This window comes from Bos indicus, chromosome 15 (assembly GCF_029378745.1).
Source record: "Bos indicus isolate NIAB-ARS_2022 breed Sahiwal x Tharparkar chromosome 15, NIAB-ARS_B.indTharparkar_mat_pri_1.0, whole genome shotgun sequence".
NCBI lineage: Eukaryota > Metazoa > Chordata > Mammalia > Artiodactyla > Bovidae > Bos > Bos indicus.
In genome coordinates, this window is record NC_091774.1 from 12266487 (window position 1) to 12272847 (window position 6361).

The window sequence follows — 6361 nt, forward strand, 5'->3', positions numbered from 1 at the left end:
TGGCACATTAAAAAAATCTATGTATAAATGAATACATTTGTAAACGACTACATTAAGGGCATATAATGAAGACACAAAATTTAAAAACTGAGATGCAAGCCATATGGTAGGAGAAGAGATTTGCCACATATTTAATAGTTGAAGGGATTATATTAGTATTATTTTTACAATTTATATATTTTAGAAAGAAAAATAGATAATCTGATAGAAAAATTCATAGCAAAGAAAAAGGAAGGAAAAGTGAAGACATGGACGATGGAATGGAAATTTCCTAAAAGGAATCCTTATAAATTCTACAAAAATGAGTACATATAGATGGTCAAATATCAAAAACAGGGAACAAATCTAGTTAGTATTTGATGAATTCCAAAGTAAAACCACAATTATATACACATTGCATATCCAAAAGACTAAGATTTTAAAATACATAGTCTGAACATACAAAGTTGAGAAGAATTTGGAGCAATCAGAAATTACACTAGGAGTAGAAATATAAACAAGTCCAGAGGGTTGCACATTGATTTTGAAAGCCAAAAATATTTATTATTTTGTATAGTTGATAATTCATGTATTCTTCAATTCAGCAGATTAACTTAAATACTTTTTTTTTTTTCCAGAAGCATGCTTATTTGCACTAAAATGTATATACTGGTATGTTCATGGTATCATGATAAATTAAGTTGGAGCAACTCAAATCAAGAATAAAATGGACAAATAGTGATTCATTTATACAAAGGGATACTTTGAGCAATAAAAATTATGAATTATATTTTAATAATAACTTAGATGAATTTGTAATTATTATGCCAAGTGGAAGAAGACAGAAACAAAATTAATACATACTGGAGAATTTAATTTCTATAAAATTTGAAAAGAGATGGAACTATAGAGTAGTTGCATTTTTGCTTGCATTTGTATTTTATACACATATTGTGTAACATTAAAATTTCTAGCAGAAAAAAATGGCAAAAGATATTACACATGATTTATGGAAGAGAAAATCTGAATGACTGATAAAAATAAGAAAGAATACTCAACATCACTGATAATCAGAAAAATTCAAATTAGAACTAGATATAGATTTTAACACTTGTCAAGCCTGCAAGATTTAAAGTTTAACAACTTTTTTTTTAAACCAGTGTTGAATATAACATTTAAATTGCTATTAGGAGTGTAAATTGTTAAAATCACTTTGGGAAGCAATTCGATTCTACTTAATTAAAGTTTTGAGAATGTGCACTCTTTGAAATCCAGTCATTATGCTTTTAGAAATCTACATTGTGAAAATCTTTTCCACAAGGGGACAAGGGGACATATTTATGAATGTTCACTGCAGTACTCTTAGCATTATGAGACAATGTACAAATAATGCAGCCATCTATCAACAGAAGGATGAAAAATAAATACTTCTTTATTCAGCAAAAGGGTGTATCAGCTAAAATCAATAAACCAACTCCATGTACACAGACATAAATACTTTTTAAAAAAACCTAATATGGAAAAAAAATGGCTTGCAGATTATTTAGTGTATGACAGGCAAACTCATTCCTTCCAAAAGTATAAGTGAGAGATTAAATGCATAGTTACAGATAAGTAGATTTCTTTATTGTTCCAATTAATTAAAAGGAGTTCATCAGTCAAAATGAGAATGGGAAGACAATGCTAGAGACTCATTTATTAACAGTAGATGTGACATTTCCTTCTTGGGAAATAGAAGAGTGAATTCCTCAGGGAAATTGTCACTTTTTGCTAGGTGGTTTTGAGTTCCCATTTGAGTTTTATGGCACAATTCAAATGCAGCCCAGTCAACAGGGTTCTATGATTTTCACCAGTCAAATCCAGCTGTTGATGTGAAGATGAAGAGAAGGTAAAGTTTGTGTATATTGGGATCTAAAATTTTCCAGGCAAGGTGATAGCATAGGGAGTGAGGTACAACAATAGTTTATAAACTGGATGAAATCTAAGCTAGAAAGGAGGAAAAAAGAATGACATAAATAGTTGAAAAATGGAACAGCCATAATTGTTGATAGAACAGATATTTTTTGCTTTGATTGTACTGGTGTAAAGGAGCAGAAACAGTATATTTGGTTAAAAGACTTACATGTGTGAAGTTGGGATTTCAGATATGATGTGGTTAGCAAGAAGGACAATGTCTAGGACATGTGAGGTAACTAAAGTGGAATTAAGAAATAGATTAGTGGAAGTGCAGATTCCGAAAACCTGGGAGTCCAGGGAACTGGACAGATTATCACTGTAAATTTAGACCTTGTCAAGAATAATTCAAAAAATATTAGTATGAGACAAGATGGTAAACTAGGTGAAAGAATGAGAATTCAAGCATGAAGAGGAATAAGAAATGTTAATAGACATCAGCGTCAAAGAGAACTAGGAGATAGTAAAGTCTAATGGCACGACTTGAATGAAGCTTTGGTTTTTGATACATAACAAATGGTCTGGTGGGTAAAATGAAATACAAAGGAACTCCCCAGGTCGGTAGGTGCCCAATATGCTACAAGATATCAGTGGAGAAATAACTCCAGAAAGAATGAAAGGATGGAGCAAAAGTAAAAACAATACCCAGTTGTGGATGTGACTGGTGATAGAAGCAAGGTCAGATACTATGAAGAGCAATATTGCATAGGAACCTGGAATGTTAGGTCCATGAATCAAGGCAAAATGGAAGTTGTCAAATAGGAGATGGTAAGAGTGAACATCGACATTCTAGAAATCAGCGAATGAAAATAGACTAGTTGGGTGAATTTAACTCAGATGACCATTATATCTACTACTGTGGGCAGGAATTCCTTAGAAGAAATGGAGTAGCCATCATGGTCAACAAAAGATCTGAAATGCAATGCTTGGATGCAATCTCAAAAAAGACAGAATGATCTCTGTTCGTTTCCAAGGCAAACCATTCAATATCATGGTGATCCAAGCCTATGCCCTAGCCAGTAACACTGAAGAAGCTGAAGTTGAATGGTTCTATGAAGACCTACAAAACCTTTTAGAACTAACACTCAAAATAGATGTCCTTTTCATCATAGGGGACCGGAATGCAAAAGTAGGAAGTCAAGAAACACCTGGGGTAACAGGCAAATTTGGCCTTGGAATATGGAATGAAGCAGGACAAAGGCTAATAGAGTTTTGCCAAGAGAACACACTGGCCATAGCAAACACCCTCTTCCAACAACACAAAAGAAGAGTCTACACATGGACCAGATGGTCAACACGGAAATCCCAAAGAAAGGCAATGTGAAAGAATGGTCAAACTACCGCACATTTGCACTCATCTCACATGCTAGTAAAGTAATGCTCAAAATTCTCCAAGCCAGGCTTCAGCAATACATGAATCGTGAACTTCCAGATGTTCAAGCTGGTTTTAGAAAAAGCAGGGAAACCCGAGATCAAATTGCCAACATCCGCTGGATCATCAAAAAAAACAAAGTAATTAGCCTCCAATTAAAATAAATAAATGTAAATTTAAAAAAAATAAATGTAAACTTAAAAAAAGCAAGAGAGTTAAAGAAAAACATCTATTTCTGCTTTATTGACTATGCTAAAGCCTTTGACTGTATGGATCACAATAAACTGTGGAAAATTCTGAAAGAGATGGGAATACCAGACCACCTGACCTGCCATTTGAGAAACCTATATGCAGGTCAGGAAGCAACAGTTAGAACTGGACATGGAACAACGGACTGGTTCCAGATAGGAAAAGGAGTACGTCAAGGCTGTATATTGTCACCCTGCTTATTTAACTTCTATGCAGAGTACATCATGAGATATGCTGGGTTGAAAGAAGCACAAGTTGGAATCAAGATTGCTGGGAGAAATATCAATAACCTCAGATAAGCAGATGATACCACCCTTGTGGCAGAAAGTGAAGAGGAACTCAAAAGCCTCTTGATGAAATTGAAAGAGGAGAGTGTAAAAGTTGGCTTAAAGTTCAACATTCAGAACACTAAGACCATGGCATCTGGTCCCATCACTTCATGGGAAATAGATGGGGAAACAGTGGAAACAGTGTCAGACTTTACTTTGGGGGGCTCCAAAATCACTGCAGATGGTGATTGCAGCCATGAAATTAAAAACGCTTACTCCTTTGGAGGAAAGTTATGATCAACCTAGATAGCATATTAAAGAGCAGAGATATTACTTAGCCAACCAAGGTCCATCTAGTCAAGGCTATGGTTTTTCCAGTGGTCATGTATGGATGTGAGATTTGGACTGAGAAGAAAGCTGAGCACCGAAAAATTGATGCTTTTGAACTGTGGTGTTGGAGAAGACTCTTGGGAGTCTCTTGGACTTCAAAGAGATCCAACCAGTCCATCCTAAAGGAGACCAGTCCTGGGTGTTCATTGGAAGGACTGATGCTGAGGCTGAAACTCCAGTACTTTGGCCACCTCATGCGAAGTGAGGTGGCCAAAGTGATGCTGATGCTGGGAGGGAACTCTGATGCTGGGAGGGATTGGGGGCAGGAGGAGGAGGAGACGACAGAGGATGAGATGGCTGGATGGCATCACCAACTCGATGCACATGCGTTTGGGTGAACTCTGGGAGTTGGTGATGGACAGGGAGTCCTGGCGTGCTGCAACTCATGGAGTCACAAAGAGTCGGAGATGACTGAGCAATTGCCCTGAACTGAACTGATATCACTTTGGGCTTCCCGGGTTGCTCAATGGTAAAAAAAAAAAAAAAAAAAAATCCACCTGCAATGCAGGAGACTCGAGTTTGATCCCTGAGTGAGCAAGATCCCCTGGAGGAGGAAATGACAACCCATTCCAGTATTCTTGCCAGGAAAATCTCATGGACACAAGATCCAGGAAGACTACTGTCCATAAGGTTGCAGAGAGTCAAACAAGTTAAGTGACTGAGCAGGTACTGTCTTCAGGCCTTACAGTACATGGAGTATTGAAAGAAAAACAATGAAAGCTTCCACTTTGAGCACTGCATTGGCTGTCATATCTTCAACAAAATAAGATGGCAGAGTTTGAAGTGGGGTAGGGATGGAGATACTGATAGTGGAAGGTGATGCAAAGGGATCAAAGATTTGAAGGTAGGGAAAGGAGGAAAATTGGATCCCTTTAGGGAATGCATAGAGCTGAATAGGGATGAATTTCAGTGGTGATGGATATGTGGAATGCTTTTTACTGGTGACAAGAACTGCACAGTTATAATAGGATTTTCTTGATTATTCTATAGAAAAAGTGAATCATCACTTCAAATTAAGGCTTCCCTCATATGCTCTTTTTTTGATTAATATTAGCATAGTATAAGATTAAGTATGAAAACATTTAGCTACTTACAAAATAAATTTGATGAAATGGGAATAATTTTAATGTCCTTTAACATAATTTAATATATGTTAGCAAAGAGAAACAAATTATTAAATCCTAATAATAAGTCTACTCTATGCTTGAACACAGTAATTTATAGAATAAAATTATTTATTAAGCTATTGATTTTATTCACTTTCATTTACGGTACAAAAATCAAATAATTTAAAAAGTGTTTATTTTATTCTGATAGACCACTTAACATGATCTCTAGTTCACTTCAGTTCAGTCGCTCAGTAGTGTCCAACTCTTTGCAACCCCATTGACTACAGCATGCCAGGCTTCCCTGTTCATCACTAACTCCCGAAGTTTATTCAAACTCATGTCCATTGAGTCAGTGATGCCATTCAATCATCTCATCCTCTGTCGTCCCCTTCTCCCACCTTCAATCTTCCCCAGCAGCAGAGTCTTTTCCGATGAGTAAGTTCTTCGCATCAGGTGGCCAAAGTATTGGAGTTTCAGCTTCAGCATCATTCCTTCCAATGAATATTCAGGACTGATTTCCTGTAAGATGGACTGGTTGGCTCTCCTTGCAGTCCAAGGGACTCTCAAGAGTCTTCTCCAACACCACGGTTCAAAATCATCAATTCTTCAGCACTCAGCTTTCTTTATAGTCCAACTCTCACATCCATGCATGACTACTGGAAAAAACCATATCTTTGACTAGACGGACATTTGCTGGCAAAGTAATGTCTCTGCTTTTCAATATACTGTCGAGGTTGGTCGTAACTTTTCTTCCAAGGAGCAAGCAGCTTTTAATTTCATGGCTGCAGTTACAATCTGCAGTGATTTTGGAGCCCCACAAATTAAAGTCTGTCACTATTTCCCCATCTATTTCCCATGAAGTGATGGGACCAGATGCCATGTTTTGATTTTCTGAAGGTTGAGCTTTAAGCCAACTTTTTCACTCTCCTTTTTCACTTTCATTAAAAGGCTTTTTAGGTCTTCTTCACTTTCTACCATAAGGGTGGTGTCATCTGCATATCTGAGGTTATTGATATTTCTCCTGGCAGTCTTGATTTCCT